Source organism: Channa argus, chromosome 13, assembly GCF_033026475.1.
Source record: "Channa argus isolate prfri chromosome 13, Channa argus male v1.0, whole genome shotgun sequence".
In the NCBI taxonomy this organism is placed as follows: domain Eukaryota; kingdom Metazoa; phylum Chordata; class Actinopteri; order Anabantiformes; family Channidae; genus Channa; species Channa argus.
Genome location: NC_090209.1, coordinates 26,281,649 through 26,299,325, shown reverse-complemented (window position 1 = coordinate 26,299,325; position 17,677 = coordinate 26,281,649). Strand labels below are relative to the sequence as shown.

Here is a 17,677-nt window from a genome sequence, read left to right as displayed (position 1 = left end):
TTTTGTTGGGTTTGTTGCCTCCTTGGTGGACGTGTGAGTGGTCTGAATCTTCCTGGTGTGAATGGGATTCTCCATGTAAACATACATCGATCAGCCATAACATTATGACCACCTGTGTAATTGATAATTCTATGTGTTTCTTACTGAGGTCAAAGTGGGAAGTGGAGTCGTACTACAGTGCATTAGAAGAAGACGTGGTTCTAATGTTCTGGCCAAAACAGATGCTAATGTTGGAAAAACATGTAGCACCGTACATCTGCTCAGGAAATCCAGCAGTAGAACTCACTGTGGCATTTTGTAGAGCTAATGCTTCACTTTGGAAACAGTCAAAGTGGACGATTACACGTTCAGTTCCACGATTACTGGCTCCTGTGGAGTGTGGGAGCCTGTAGGGGCTGATGGGAGGATTTCACTCCAGTGATGTGTCTGTGTTGTGTTTGTGGGTTTTAACCTAATATATGTGTGTTTGTTTCAGGCTCCTGCTGAGAGGAACATTGTCAAACACTGGCTACACACTAGAGCGCCTGCACAAGGTAACACACACACACAGGACCCATTAGTAATTAATCTGTGTGTGGGTGTGATGAATACTTTGGTTTTGCCTCCTGCAGTCAGGCTGCTTCAGCTGGTTAGATACAACATCCATCTTAAAACACACACACACACACAAATCATCCAAGTGTGTATGTTTATCATCTGTATCCATGGTTGCTTTTTAAGGTTGGTGTGTGTGGAAAAAGCTTTTACACTGCTGAGATAATCTGTTGTGCAGCAGCTCTGTGTGTGTGTGAGTGTGTGTGTGTGTGTGTTTCCATGTCTCTGGTTGCTCTGCAGGTTCTGCTGTGTTCATGTTTAATGTGTCTGTTAGAGCAGCCAGAGGTCAAAGGGTCAAGCAGCGCTGCTGCTAACCCGCTAACTGATTAGTTCAGCCTGCTGCTGGCAGTGAGGCTGACTGCAGGAGGTACACACACACACACACACACACACACACACACACACACAGCTAAATGATGCCAGGGTCCCAGTTGGCTGTATTGTGCCATTACTCTCTCCCTCTCTCTCAGTGGATCTTGTTTCTAAAGCGCCTCAGTGGTTCAGTCACTGCACAAGTTGGAAACTCTCCCCTTCCTCCTCTTCTCTCCTTTACATCGACCAATGCTGAAATCTGCATTTCAAATCTTCATGCACACTTGGAATTAAAAGCTGTCAGAGCCGATGAGGCTGTGCTGAGGAACTTAGAAGGTTCTCACATAATACGTCACTCTCTAATAAAAGAACAGTTGCATTGTGGAAACCTCTTGACTGCGGTGTGGGGGAGGGGGACTCCAATGTCATAGTCTCTTTGTGTTGTGGCCCCAACAATGACTGTCAGAAGTTTAATACTGACTCAACTTAACTGTGTTTTCCTGACAGAAAACACGTAATAATTTGCAGTGATTATTACGTTTTATGGGTTGTGGTATCAACAGTAGCTCGATTTTTTAGTTTGCTCAGAAATTGAAAAGTACAGAAAAGAAAGTTCTGTTCCATTCATTCATTATTCAGGATTGTTTTCACCGGTAGAGACGATTTCCTCCACTCAGTCTGTCTTCCACTGACTTGGAGAACATTATTCATCTCTGCATTTCATCTCCTCTTAATTGTTGTGAGTCTATGTTTAGCACTTGCTCTGAATCATGTGCACTTTGTACAAACCGGAGATGTAGGGATATGAAATGGAACCGATGGGTTCAGCCTGCTGTGGTTCAGTGATGAAGAGGAGAAACCAAACTCTTCCTCGCCGCAGGTTGGACGACAGCACGACAAATGCAGTTATCATTTACTTCCCTCCATCTGTAACTTGGATCTTTGTGTCACTTTCCTCTCACCCCCTAAAAGCAGAGAAGCCGACAGCTTCCCCATCTGCCTCCGTGCGGTTCTGTGGTGGGTGGAGAAGCTTTCAGACCAATCAGCACGTCCAATTTGTAAAAACAACAGAGCACTTGTGATGGTTTTAGTCCTGATGCCGTGAAACGCACACCGAGCTCTGACGTGTTTGGACAGTCGTTTCCATCAGAAACACAGTTTGGTTTGTTTTTCTCTGACACTATCACAGCAGATTACAACAATCACTTTTTTATTTTGCTTTTGGAGCAGGACTCAGCGGAGGATCCATCAGATCCACAGTCACACCGCTCTGCGTTCTGTTTACAACCAGCCTGCAGGATTTACTGCCTCATCAACAAATATACCTCAGCATGACGGCAGCTGATCGATGATCTGGGCTCTCAGCTTCCCCCACTGTGGTTCCTGAAGGCGTAAATCTTTATAAAACATCTCACAAATTTCGGCCAAAACACACATGAAGAGAAAAAAAAGACATGAATTTTTTATCACTGATCTGTCAAATGTTTAGATGTGCAGATGTTTTATCTGCCTCACCAAATGTTTCTATGTTAAAACTTCAAAACTAGGCCAGAACTAGTTTGTCTACAGTGTGTGAACTAACAGTGATATAACATGAATGTATCACAGATCTTCACAGAATTGACTTTACAGTGAAATCTCTAAAAAAAAAAATCTAAATCTGAAATAAAACAAGAGAAAGTGTCTGCTGATCCCTGAGATCTTCAGTGTGGTGGAGAACAACTGTTACTGTTCCCTACATGACGTCAATCAGGTTCAGGACAGTGACAAACCCAGGTTTCACTGTGCCCCCATCACTGACTGCGTTTACATGCACAGAAACCTGCTTCCTGGAAATCAGAGTGACCTGAATTCTCCTCGACTAACAGCAAAGGGCGAGAGAAAGGGGAAAAAATGGGAGACACACACAACAGGAACTGTCTGAATTTAAAAAATCCGTGGGGGAAAGTGGCTCATTTAGATCCTAAAGGCACTTTGTGTTTGCAGCATCACCTCGTTAATGATCTCTGCTTTCATTCATTCTTTCTCTCAGCTGCTTGTTCCTGTCTGCAGCCTTTTGTCCTGCACATGCTCAGTAGGAGAAAGACATTTAGGAACAGACATCTACCTGGGGGGAAACCAGGTTTCCCCATCCCCTTCCTGTTTACATGACACTTTCCTGAGAAAGCCAACTGTAACCTGGTTACTTTAGTCCATATAAACACACCGACTGCTGATCTGCACAGAACTGGCTCACAATGTAATGTTTGTCAGAGATATTATATCCAGGTGAACATGCTGCCGCCTCGTATTGTTGTTACATTGATTTTGCTGTTTTTCTGCCGGAAGCTTGATGTGATGATTTCAGCTGGTTGAGTTTTGTGGTTATTTCTGAGGACGGTGATATAGGAGGCATTTCACCACCTCACGACTCATCATTAAACCTACATCCTCACTTCCCAAGTGGAGCTTCACAGTTTTCAGATCTATCAAGCGCTGATATCAGCGCTGGAAACTCTGTGTATCATTGTGTTTTCTGGATAGGCTTTTGCAGAGAAGTCATCATCTCAAGGTGACTCATTTACAAACCTTCTGCTTTGTGTAGTCTTCACATAAACTTCTAACACATTACTGCACAGTTGGACGACGAGAGTTTATCCTTCATCACTTACAAAGGACACAGCATTTTGTCTTACAGGACTGAAGCTAAGTCTTTTTTAACGAGCTGATCTCTGAGTTGGTAAAACAAGGTCACACTCTCCAAGATGGCACATGAGATCTAGATCAGGTTACAGTGGGATTTTTTTCAAGAGTCAGGCTTTTTTTTTTTTTTTGGTCCAGATTTGGAACAGAGTTTTCCTGCTGAAAATGTGGGATGATTCTTGATTTTAAAGAATTCGTTTGTGAATTATCTTTTCTTGCTATTGTAAATTCTGATGTACTTTGTCGTTGCTCATCCTTATGTTTGATAAAAGGACTAAAGCTGGGGACTGTCACAGATTTCTATTCTTTGACAGTCTGTGGAAACTAAATAAACCTAATGACGTTCTGGAGATAGACACACCCCCAAGATCCTGCAGCAACTGAAAATTCTTGCATGTTGCCAAACAAATATGGCGGCAGCTGAGAACTTTGACTTTTTAACTTAACAATTTGTGCGTAAAAGAACATAAAGATGTAAAGGTGGGGACGAGTGGACTATAGAGCCAAAGAGGGAAATGAAGGGAAAATAACTTTATTTAACACTTGTGATGTCATCTGTTGTTGATACTAGTCAGGTTTAAGAATAAAGACTTGAGTCTTTAGTCGTCAGATTGGCACTGACCAGGACAAACTAGGTCAAAGCAAACATCCTGACTGAATCACATTCATAATGGGACGTACGGTTGCTCGTTGGGTGCCGACCTTTAGACGTCACCGTGGTGGTGTATTTGTACCCATTCACCCAACAACTGAGATTCATAAAAACAGAACCAGGTGTTTGTGTGAGTGAAGAAAAGAGTGAGAGTGCAGGCAGAGTTTTGGTCATGAATCTGCCCGGAGTTTCAAGCCTCTGGCCCCTGGTCTGGTGGAGGACTGAAGGAGCAGAGCACGAAACACGTGAAGCGAAGAGCTGCTTTAATTTGCTGTGATTCCTCTGAGGACATCACAGAGCCCCTGTCAGACCAGAGCTGGTGGATGGATGGATGGTGTCTTCGTGTCTGCTGCTGCTCCTTTTTTTCCATTAGTCCACATTTCAGAGCAGCCCATAATAATCAGCATCAGGCACGGTTACCATGACGACAGCAGTCAAAAGGAGGTGTTCTGTCAGCCAGTTGGTCTCTCTGTCTCTCTTTCTTCTGATTCCCATTTTGTGTTTGACGTTTTTTTTTCTAAACTCTCTCCATCATCGGAGTCGTTGGACTGGATTTGAATCTGAAAGGTCTTTTGTTGTTTGACTGAAAGGACCTTGCTCACTCACACACACACACACAAAAACACACACACACACACACACACACACACACACTGTGAGGACCCGATCAGCCAAATCAGTGCAGCACTAACTGTATAGAATACAGAACAGTGAAGCTGATTTTTCTCGTCTCTTCACTGCACAACAAATTCATTTCTAAATCGACTGCACTGCTTTGAAAAGACTGGATGGAGAGAAGGTGTGGAAACGTGAGCTGACAGAGGAAAAGCTTCTCTCTGTGCTAACAAACAGCTGGTTAATTGATGCAGGAAAAAGACTAAAAGTTCTCTGTTTGACTCACTGTAGTCTGGATGCCGATGCAGCTCCAGGACTGCAGTCCGCCTTCAACTGGTTCCCACTCAGTGTTTGAAGTGATGCTCTCTCTGACTGACGACGCCTGTCGGCTGCTCTGCAGCTTCACTGACAAACTCACGGGTTTAAACAAACATTTGTTTTCAAATTGCAGAAACAGCGTTTTTTTTAAATAACTAGTATGAGACACCTCACGGTTGTTAGTCTCTGCTGACCAGCTGTCCTGACTCCTCCTCCTCGTCAGTTCATCCATGAGTCCAGATGTACGTCTGTGCAATGTCTGTCCAATTCGCTAAAGCCATTACTACAATGTGTGGTCAAAGTGACCTTTGACCTTTAACTAGCAGTACTGAATCCGTTTATGCATTGAGTTAAATGTGGATGTTTCAAAGTCGGTTCACAAGAATGGGACACATGGACGGACAGACAGGTGACTGCAGCCTAGTAACAAGTATAAAACATTTACAGTTTCATCATCTTGATTGAGCCTATTTGACAGGACGACCTGTTGTTGCACCTGGTTATGTCTCACTCTGTGAGGTATCTAAAGTATGAAAAGGTCAAAGGCCAATAAGTTTTACCCACACACTGAAGCACTGCTGCAACAAGAACACACACGCACACAAAGTTTAAATCTGTGAGTCAGGCTTCCAGAATAAGTCAGAGGTGGAGGAGAAATCAGGTCAGTGTGCTGCATGTACACGTGGATTTACACTGACCAGGTTTCTTAAGTGCAGGTAAACACTGTTTCCTGATTATCAGAGAAAAGTGATTTCTCTGAGTCCCTATGTTAAGAGTGTGTGTTTGTGTGTGTGTGTGTGTGTGTGTGTGTGTGTGTGTGGGTGGGTGTGTTTGTGTGTGTGTGTGTGTCAGAGGTTAGTGTTGAACATGTTCACATCTTTCTAATGGAGGCAGTAATTACCTCCAGGCAGCCTGCCAACATAACTCACCTACACACACGCACGCACACAGACAGACACACAGACACTCACAAAGACCCCCACACACACACACACTCAGTGCCCCCATCCACTGCCTACTTCTCTCCCCCTAAACCAAAACAATCACGACTGAGGCCCAAACCTCAGTTCTGACCTTAATCTGATTCTAACCTGGACCCTGACTCCAGGTTCTGACCCACAAACAGGCCTTTGAAGGTTTGAAGATGAGCTGAAGTGTCCTCACAGACGTCTTATGCAGCACTTCAGTGTGACAGTGTGAGGATCTGGAGCAGCTTCAGTTTGCCCTTTTTAAGAAATCTTGCAAATGCTCAGTTGAGCTTCCTGAAACAAGGAAATGCAGATTCGGAGCGAAGTGAGAGAAAAGTTGAGACAAGCCAAACAGTAGATCTACTGCTGTGTGTTTTAACAGCTTTTGTAAGTTGTCTGTGTTATTGCTGGGTCTGTGTGTCCGTCCGGGGGCAGTGACTCAGACACTGCTGGTAAATTCTGTTTAACCATTTTAAATTCCATAAATAAGCGTCAAACCAAATCTTTCCAAGTTCCAATATTTGCTGTGCAAAGTTGAGCAGAGATGATTTTTTTTGGTTTGTGTTTGTGTCAACTGATCAGCGCAGAAAAACCAAAACTAATCCTGTAGCAGAGCTTGATTGTTACACACATCACGTGCACTGTGCTTCAATAAAGTTTAAGGGATTCACATCTAAACTGTCGCCCATCATGTAAAAACTCATATTATTCACTAGGATTCAGACAAACTCCAGAGAAGGTGTGAAAAATACAGTTTGATTCATTTTTTAAAAGTCGCTTGTTTTCTTCAAAACAACAAATCACAGTGAAAGTTGTTTGTTCTTCACGTTTTTAATCCGTTTTTCCTTCAAACCGCAGACACACAGTCCGAGCTTTACTTGCTCAGATGCGTGCGAGTTGTTTCATTAGCATTTTATTTATCATTTATTTCATCAGTCGGTCTCTTTTGGAAAGGACGACGCCGCGTCTCACCCGAGGACAAAAGGCCGTCTATCAGTCTATCTGTCACTGCCTCCATCTGCAGGGCTGCTGGGAGATAAGAGCAGTTCATTAGTCAGATAACTCATCGGCATCTTTGCCTCTTTGTTAGCTCCTCTCCTCTCTGTGTCTATCAGCCTCTTCTCCTTTGAACAAAATGCTTTTCCTTTGTACCTTTTCATTCGTGCTCCTGTGTGTGTTCGTGTCTTTCTGCCTCTGCTGCTCTTTATCGTTTTGCTGGACCACAGACGTGTTTCTTTCTCTGAATCACACTGCATCTTTTCAGACAGTTGTATCTGAAATGAAGAATTTATTCAACACATGTATATTTAATGCACATTCAGCTTGTACAAATGTTCTTTTATCGCAAATGTTGATTAGGTTACTTTAACAGTCTGAAAATTAATGTGACAAACTGTGTAGAGGGAATAAGTGCATTTTAATTTACCGTGACCTTAGTTACTGGCATTATAAACAAATGTGCCCCCTGACACACTTTCCTCCCCCTCTGCACAAATCAAAAGCTTCTCTAGAGCAAGGATGGTCAGTTTATAGGCTAAATACATCCATCACTACGTGTAGTAGGACAAGAGTCCATCAAGTTTATTAGCCATTGTTGTCATCTATGGGCCATATAACATGGAAATAATAGAATTTCTTTATAAAGCCAATTATTCTTATGCCATGGACACAGGAACAAAGTTCTGCACTGAACACTGAACGAAAGTGCAAATGTCCATTTTATTAAGTTACCACAAGTTACATTACAATTTACATCAGCTATTGTGGAAATCTGTGTTTACATAACACAAAAATAATTACCAACATTATTGTTTCAACACAACTCACGAAAGTACGTTTTTAAATAAAAAAATGTATTTAAATCAGTAAATTTGTATTTTTTCCAGGAAACACGCATTTAATTACAGGTTGTAACAACTACTTTTTACAGTTTACTTTTTAATCGGCTATTTGTCTATTTTTGTTACTTTGAAGAAAGAACATTTCTACAGGCTGAATGTGCATTTTAAATTTGAAATGAGATGAGGAGGCTGTACAAACCTTACAAACCTAAATGTCCAAGTGCATTTTGCTTAAAATGCTAAATACCTCTGTATGCCACCAAATTATTGCCCCTCATACCCTGTTGATTCTGTCCTGTATTATAATGTTCTACTACAAATACACTGTTGCCCATAAAGTTGGAATAATTTAGTTTTCAGACACATTTTTCATTTTTTTGTAGGCTAATTGTGATTTAATTTTCACTGTGATATGTTTGATGAATAATGCTTAGAGAAGTCACACACATCGTTACTATAATTTCATGATATGATTTTTAAAAAATGTTCTAACTTTATGGGCAACATTGTATAAAACAAAATCAAACATCCTCTTTTATCGTCTGTCAGAGTATCAGCACCATCTAAAGCACAAAGCACAGACTCCGCTTGTAGTTTCTGTGATGCCAGTGTTGCAGTAAATACACCATGTTCGGTTTCCTCTTCCACCTTCTCTATCACATCCAGCTGGTGATACAGGCAGCGAGGCATCACTCAAAATGTGACGAGAGGTGAAACGAGGCACTGGAAGGGGAGAGAGAGAGAGAGAGAGAGAGAGAGGAATTGGTGTGTAAATGTGTTTAGCTGATGCTTGTGTCTGTTGGGTCACTGGGATTTACAACTTGACTCAGGTTTTTAATTTACAGTCTTTACACTGAGTGGTTGGCACGTGGGGTTTGCATGTTCTCTCCACAGAAACACTAAATGTACTTAAATGTGTTATTTATGTCCAATCAGTTCAATTCAACTTTATTTATATAGCACTGATTCACAACAAAGTCCAGACTATACAAATGGGGGGGCAACAGTCTAAACCTATAGCATCACAACTAAGAGCTGGTTCAGGTTGACTGAGCAGCTTTAACTATAAGCTTTATTAAAGAGGAAGGTTTTGAGCCTAGACTTAAAAGTAGAGAGGGTGTCTGCTTCCCGAATCTGAACTGGCAGCTGGTTCTACAAGAGAGGAGCTTGATAGCTAAAGGCTCTGCCTCCCATTCTACTTTTGGAAATTCTGGGAACCACAAGTAGGCCTGCATTCTGAGATTGAAGTGGTCTACTGGGATGATATGGTGCTATGAGGTCTTCTATATATGATGGAGCCTGACCATTCAGAGCTTTATATGTAAGAAGCAGGGTTTTAAATTCTATTCTACATTTAATGGGAAGCAGCATTTTGGATTAACTGAAGGCTGTTTAGGGAGTTACTGGGACGCCCCAGAAGTACGGAATTACAGTCAAACCTAAAATTAACAAATGCATGGACTAGTTTTTCAGCATCACTTTGAGACAGGATGGTCCTATTTTTGGTAATGTTCCGTAGGTGGAAGAAGGTTGTTCAGGAATTGTTAACATCAGTGAGTGTGTTTGGCAACAGTATAAAAGGATTTTATTTTTTAATTATCCACCCCAGAGGTCGTTGTATGACAAATGCAAAACATTTATTAAACGCACACATTCCACAATTTAGCTAAAAAAGTATTTCCACAGAAAACGTTGAGATGATAACTAATAAATTCCATAAAACAAGGTGAGAAACTACGCAAATCACTTCTATGCTTGTAGCATCCCCAGACAGGTGCACATAGCATGTGATGGTCACTTGCTGAGGTTTTTACCAACATTTGCAAGCTGTCTCTGAGACAGCCATTGTCCTACTGCCATTGTCCTACTAACTAACATGTCATGTCAGCACCACCCCTATCTGTATATTATTGGTCCATAGTACTAGCTCAGTTGGTAAGGGTCAGTGGTTTGATTCCTGGTCCCGGCTATGTGTTGAAGTGTCCTTGGGCAAGTCCCTGAACCCCAAGTAGCTCGTGGTGGGTCAGGTGAGCACCTTGCATGGCAGCTAACGGTGTGTGAATGGGTGAATGAGAAGCAACATAAAGCGCTTTGGATAAAAGTGCTGTGTAAGTAGTGATTTACATGTATATTATGACCTTCATCTATATATTATGTCCATATTAGTTCCACATGTACATTATGTCCAAATTAGTGCCTATCTTGTACTATCTTGTACTATCTTGTACTATCTTGTACATACTCTAGAGACAGTATAAGTTGCACTTCTGATTAGTAAACTGCATTTCGTTGGGTTGCACATGTGTAATGACAATAAAGTTGAATGTAAATCGGCTCTAATCTAATATGTAGTATAAGATATAAGTAAAGTTTTTTTCTCAGCTCATTTAAATGCCAAATGTTATTAACATGCACAAAACCTGCCAATATTTGCATTTCTGTTGTTTATACTAAAAACTAGTTATTGGAATCTCAGTCTGAACAGAGTCATGACTGAGGTCCGGCCAACAAAATCTTTGAAGCACAGGACTGAACGGATAATCAAAAGTGTACAGGAGGGGAGGGAGAAGCAGGACGCACACACTGCACCTGAAATCTGGCAGAAATGCGATTTTCCTGTCGTTCAAAGCCTCTCGTTAAACCAACTCAGGACTGTTTGATGTGAGTTCTCCATTTGGAGCTGCACTCTTTATTTTCACCTGCACCGTTGGAAGTCGTGCTTTATCGCACACAGGCGTGTCATTAGCACTCGGGGTATCAGGGTACCCTTCACACTTTACTCACACTGTGACCGCTGCTTTTAGGAGCAACCTCAGGCCAAATGCCACAGTTTCAGCTTCAGTAATGCTGAAGGCCACTAAACAGACCCTTCCGTGTTCGGTTGGATAAGATGAAACTTATAAGATACGCGTCGGATTGACTGGTTCAGCTGATGCGAGCAGACTGTGATCAATGCTACGAAAGTCTGTGCAGGTAGAGATGTGATGAACTGAACTTCTGACACCGATTTTTCTAACTTTGTTCGAACTAAAGGTTTTCAGTAGATGCTACTGAAGTGGATAAAGAGCAGTGTGCAAACGTCTGAGCTCAGCATTACATGAGCAGCCATTATTACACAGTATTAAAAACACAATGTTAAAACAGCTCTGATAAGCTAAAGTGACAAGTGAGCTCCCTTTGCATTTAACATGTCTGGATGTCAAAATCTCAGCAAGGTCAACTCTGTTATTAGGTTTTTAATGTGTGTTAACGTCTGTAGTTAACACAAAATCAAGAGATTTTCAGGTTTTAATCTACAATGAAAGATTCGTCTAAAACACCCCACTCGGGTTTTTTTGAGCTTTCATGTGTATTTAAAAGGTCATTGCTAACAAGTGGCCGAATGAGATTAAACATCATGTTGAACATGGACACTGAATTTCCACAAATGCTGTCACAGTAAGAGATTTTGTTGCACTGATCGATAAAACATTATTTATCTTTGATCACCAAAGTTCTGAATCATAGTTAGTTTTTAAAAATCACCATATTCATGTTTATATGTGATTTTACTTCAGCATTTTGTAAAAAGAGTCTACTGTGCTAAGTGACTGTTGGTAGGAAAAAAAGAGATACTTTGTTGACCCGACTCTCTACCCAGACCTACTTAAGGAGGGTCAACAATTTCATTATTTCCTGGGAGGAAGGATTTAAAACCGTGTGTTTGACCCTGCTGACAGTGAAGGCTTTAGAAACTCTGCAGCTGTTTAATGCAGAATTAAAGTAAGAAGAATCCTCATGGAGGAGAACAACAATCTGAGTCTGGCTTTTCTGTCCATTTCAAATCAACACGTTGATCTGACTCGAAGCACTGACCACCGAACAGCAACAATGACTCCGTTTAACCTCGAGGAGTTTAGAATAAATGTGGCCTACGCTGAGGTGTTGACCCTGACAGTGTTTTAATGTGTGTTCTTCAAACATTCGCAGCATTCAGGTCTGAATCATTTATCTGCACGAAGCAGCAGAGCGATGGCTCTCATCGTGCCATCGCTCTGAGGATGCTTTATTGATGAGGAGCACATCAGCGAACATCAGATTCAAAGTCGCATGGCCTCTGCACGTTCAGCCCGTGGATGTTTTCTGTCACAGACGCCTCAGCAGAACCTGTGACTTCCTTTAGTTTTGGTTTTCTGGGTTCCTTCAGTAATCCATACCTTACTGGTGGGACTAGTAGCAACAGCAATAAATCCAAATGGGAAGAAAAAAATGTAAGCAGGTGAATAGAAAGTGTTTAAATTTGCATTTAGGCAACAAAGGAAAACATTTTATCAAAATTGCTTCTAGTGTTGCACTTTTCTGATTCAACAATTCTGTTTGTATTCAGCTGAACTACAGCAATTTCTGTCTGTGACATGCTGCCATGAAACTTGTTTTAAATAGATGAATGAAGCATTAATTATTAACAAAGTTGGATAAAGCCTGTTGAAATGGATGAAAGGGATTTTTCAGATGTTGAACTCCTGAGTTTGGGTGGTTAGGTTTAGGCAAAAAGTCTGGGTGAGATTAGAGAAAGATCAGATTAATAAAAACACTGTGAAATGAAAACATTCTCTAATTCTAAAGAATTGTCTAACCTAAGTGCAGTGAGAGTCCAAACACAACCAGAAAACAATTTATTTTTATTAAAATATTTTGTTTTATAAGATAAATTTTTTTTTAACATTTTATTGATGTGTTCAGTTTTTGCAACTTGCTATGGTCATAAAATAATTAATGCTGGTTATAACAGGAATCAAGCTGCATTTATATTAACTTGGACTAAGAGTTTGTGCATTTGCAGTTTAGTTACAGAGAAACATATGTTTTAGGAGACAGACTGGTGATTAGTCCTCAGATCAATTTTTAATCACAAACTGTACATCGACAATATTAAACAACAGTAATCAGTGGCAAACGACAACAATTACTAACAAATGTGAAAAACCAGCATAATGAGCCTCGTGTCTCTCATATCATCAATTTGTCAAGTCCACACAGGAAGTCGCTCAGCATGTGGGAACAACAAGGAAACTGGTCAGAATCACAGAAAAATCTTTATACGAGGACAGAAATAGATGAGAAAGTGATGAAGACATGGAGACAATAAAGAGCCAGAGCCAGAGAGAGAGTGAGTCAGAGGAGGAAAATACAAGGAAAGGGAGACAGGAAGTATAAAAGAGACACAGAAAGAGGAGGACGGAGGAGAGCGAGCAGCAGCAGCAGCAGCTCAGCTGTTGTTACAACAGTGAGCGCCTGCAGTTGTCGAGGGCAGAGAGCTGTTGCCACGGGGATTATCACCACGTCTGCCGCCGCGGCAACAGCCAAAAGGACCTGAACTGAGGGAGGGGGAGTGTTGACGGTTGCTGGGGCGGGTGCCAGGCCGAGCCTACGAGCAAGGCAGCGGCGAGGACCATGAGGAGGAGGAGGTAGGAAGAAAGAGAGAGATGGAGCGAGGGAGGATGTGGAGCTGAGGGAAGCAAAAGAAAAAAGAAAGAAGAGAGTTGAGCATATATGTCATCTATGAGGAAGCAAAAGAGGGAAAAGAGGAACAGAAAAATAGGAAGTGGTTCTGTCTGTGTCAGGATACTTCTGTGATTCTTCTGAATCCTATTGCTCTCTTCATATTCACCAGCTACAGTAAGTGTGTTTGTTCAGCCTTGTTTGATTCAAATCGAGCTAAAGAATTCGAAACAAATGTTTAGCAGCAGCACGTTGGTGGTCTGTTCGGATTATTAGGAAGTTTTTACTATGATAAAGGTCGCGCTCACATTGGAGAAGCTGGAGCTGGAGTGTTTATGGTGAACTAATGAATTTCAGAAAACTCTTTCAGGAAATGAGGAGCTTTGAAAGCCTGAGAGCGAAGTCGACTAATAACAAACGTCTATGGAGAAAACTGCACAATGTGGATGTTTTTCTTATTCTCTGATTACTCTGCTCCTTTTGGTTAAAGCCGAATTACATTTAATGTGACTTTTCAAACTTCTATCTTTCATATCTCATGTGTAGAGTCAAATCAACCCTGACTGTCTCTTTTATCCTGGAGTCCGAGAGACACTGAAAACACCAATGAGCCGCATGCTGTTGTTTTTCCCCTTAATCTCTCATCCACCATTCTGCTGCCACAAATACACTACGTGCATGTGGATTAATCCTCCACTGAAAATAGTCACCAGCCCTTTTTCTTCCTGTGTGGTTCTTTAGATGACAGTTTCTTTTAAATGAAGTGTTTGTGGGGACACATTAATTCAGCGACGCTGAGTGAATATTAGTGATAAGCAGTGGACTCTAACAGAGTGGAGGAGGAAGAAAGTCTTAAGAGACGGACAAACACGATGCTGATTTGATTCTGCACAAAGCCTCACACTGATGTTCCAAAAGCTACTGCACATCTTGTACAAATCATGAATCAGCATTTGGCTTCAGTGCTGGACTGAGAGAACAAACAGAAGACAGTGTACAGTTTCCTTATTCTTCTTCTTCTCCCAGTGACTGCGTAATAAGATCCGGCTGTAAATCCCGGACGCAACTTAATGTAGGAGAAACTGAACAAGCTCAGATTTTTGGGAGAGACTCTGGTTCTCTGTCGTCTCCAGAGTCACACGAGAAGACGGATATTAATTTCATCTGTGTGTGTGTTTCCAGTGCAAATATAGATCCGGATCATGTTGAGACGAGTGCAGTTATGAAAGTATCACCTCAGTAATGTCAAAACACACTGACACTGCAACACGACAGTGAGATTAATATTAATGCATGTGAAACTCTTTTTACTCAAATCATTCATATGCATGAAGCATCACTTTGGCATTGAGCCAGTGACTTTACCTGATCGACACGGTTGAAACTATTTACACTAAGCTATTAGCATTTCCTGTTTGCAGCATATCCATAAATTTAGGGACAATGATTTCTGTAATTCTTTGACACTGACACAAAGGTAAAATTTTGTTCTCCACTTTTATAGGCGCTATTTTCTGCATGATTTATGAGTTTTGTGGACAATGGGCAACAGAGACAATGTGTTGTGGGATGTGTTACTTGTCTGTGAGTGTGAATTTTGGCACCAGTTCTCAGTGCTCTGCTATGGTTTTGTTTGGTCGTCGATCTGAGAGGGACGGCGCATTTTATTCACGTTTCTGTAAATATGCCGGTTTTCCTGTCACAGTACGGCCTCAGTAACAAAGCAGTAAAGTATGAAGGAAAACAGAAAACAATGCAGTAGATGACCATTGTACTGTGAAACATCGGTGCAGATTACGTCGATACCCTCCATGATGTGTGTCACTGCTGTACTGTGACGAGCGGCGTCTTTATCAAGAACAAGGCCAAAGTTCAGAATTCATGCAGAGTTTTTCTTTTTAAAACCCTGATATACACCTGTTCCTGTTCAGCTGACACCGGTTCTGGATGTGGTTTGTTCTGAAAGAGATGCTGCTGCAGCTCACTGCTCTGCTCCTTCACATTAAAGACCAGCTGACACCGGTCAGGAAATATCAGCTCACGTATTGATCAGAGTGGAATAAAAAAAATTGCCAAATGCGTTGATCTTTCTGTCGGTAACTTAAATCATAAACTGTACGACCAGAACGCAGGCAGCTCTGCAATGAAGATTAAGAGGCTAATCTGTCACCGTGGCAACAGCTGGCGTTTTAATTATAGTAAAGTGACTTTTTAGAGGAAGCAATGAGCTGACCTCTGACCTTTCCCCGGTTCACTGGGAGACATTTAATCTCCCTTCTGGTCTCTGTGCACGGGGATACACTAATGAATATGGAACAGCAGCTCTGCATCGCTGCCGTTTCCGTTTATTGGCATTCGCCGCGTTTCATATCGAGTCAGCTGCACCAGGGCAGAGGCCCGCCCACAGCTCATGAATATTAATGAGCAGACGTGATGGGGGAGAGGGAGAGAGACTGGGAGAGCACGTCATGGTGACAGGATTTATGGCCCCTGGGGGTGTTTGGAGCTCTGGTTCGCAGTTCAGGAGAGCGTGACTGCACGTGTCCAAACTCATAATGGCGTGTGATACAGTATCTGAACCAAACAATACTCGGCCTATAGTGCAGTGACAGTGTGACGCCCTGCTCGTTAACGTGCTGCTCTAACAAGCCTCCGCTCTCCTGGTTTCAGCCCGGGCACCAGATGTTAAACCAGCTGCAGGGATTCGTTCCCATTAGTTAGGTTCGTCCCACAGCTTTGTTGAGTTCTTCCACACCAAAGTTACGGGGGGGGAACATGTAGAACAGTCAGTAAAATGAAAATGCAAATGAATGCAAGCTACACACTGCAGAAGAAGAAGACACAACAAAGACAAAAGTTAAAAGGAGGAACCTCATTCATTTCATTTTTTTAAAGTTGTCTTTGGTTTTTGCCTTCCCTGCACTTGGCCACATGCGGAACACAGGCAGCTGAACAACCGATTATAGAGCAGCTCTCTATCAGTGGATTAATGATCAAAGTATTTAAGTAGAGCTCCAGAATAAAAAGATTTGAATTTAAAACGTCTTCTTTATACGTAAACGCCCATCGTAGTTAAAAGCCTTCATCAGCATTTTAAGGCTTTAAATGCTTTTCTTTTATCCACATATGTTTCTCCGAATGTTTAAGCGACTTGTTTTACATTGTATTATATTCCTGTACACTCGCTGCTGCAGTGCAGGCTCCGCGGGCCGAGGTGAAGATATAATGTTTCAGTGCTCCCAGAAAAAAGCTCTGAATATCCAATAAAACAAACAATGTGGAATCGGGAGCAGCAGCGGGCTGGACTCCGTGAATATCAAATGAGAGAAAGTATCAGGATTCAAAACAGCGGCTTTATTTTCAGCGGCATTAAAAAGGCTTTCGCCTCAAACCGCTGGACCAAAACCAGATGCATTCGTTTAGCTCAGAGCTCCGTCTCCACTGCATCCAGTCAGTGTATCAGGACGGTTTTAGTGCGGAGATGCATCAAAGATGTGCAGCTAATTAGGACGTTGTTCTTTACCCACAACAAAGACGGGTTATGCTAATGTCTGTCATGAATCAAGGTTTCTGTCTCCATGGGACCACTGATAACTGCAGAGCTCATCTGTCTGCAGCCAGAAAAGTAAATATTCCACCTAATTCCGAGGACATCTGATAAAATTTGTCCTTGGTGAATCGCCTGCTCAGCCACTTGGGTTTGTATCTCTATTTCTTGTCTTTTCCACGTAGGTTATTTTTTAAGCTGCAGTGGAAATGATTAATGAGCAGAGGTGCTGTAACAGTGGAACTAATTATCCAACACAGTGAGGACCCTCCAGACGCCGAGAGGCCCATGAATGTTTGTTTTATGGTACTATATTACTAATATTACAACTTTTCCTGCTTTGCATTATTAGTGAAATAATGTGGTGGTTTGACAGCAGAAATAAAGTTACAGTAGCAGGAGGAGGCGACTTTGTCCAGTCCCTCTGTTACATGCTGATACTTAGCGAAACCTTTTAGGGTCAGTGATTGATGTTGAGCGTATTCAGTGAAGTACGATGGAAACTGTGATGCAATGACATGACGTGTGTGTCATTGTCTCTGTTTGTAGCCTTTTGTCATTTTCCTTCTAACTTAACAAACCTCAAAACGTCACCTCCCCCTGAAGGTTTCACTAACCCTAACACAGTTTTTCGGTGTATGTGAGGTGCTGCCCATGGCGTCAAACT

At 41.8% G+C, this 17,677-nt stretch overlaps 1 protein-coding gene across 8 annotated transcripts in view; it reads left to right on the top strand.

Moving 5' to 3' along the window:
• The window catches only part of LOC137139274 (extracellular sulfatase Sulf-2-like), a 67,669-nt gene that overhangs the window by 18,649 nt on the left and 31,343 nt on the right, over positions 1–17,677 (top strand). For 5 of the 8 annotated variants that reach the window (XR_010916291.1, XM_067526293.1, XM_067526292.1 and 2 more), the window contains exon 3: positions 476–533. The exons of 1 other annotated variant lie outside the window; for it this stretch is intronic. The gene's annotated coding sequence lies outside the window, so the exon portion shown is untranslated. Of the gene's footprint in view, positions 1–475; positions 534–13,220; positions 13,430–13,476; positions 13,641–17,677 lie in introns of those variants that run through there. 2 more of the 8 variants (XM_067526291.1, XM_067526290.1) reach the window with 2 other exon arrangements.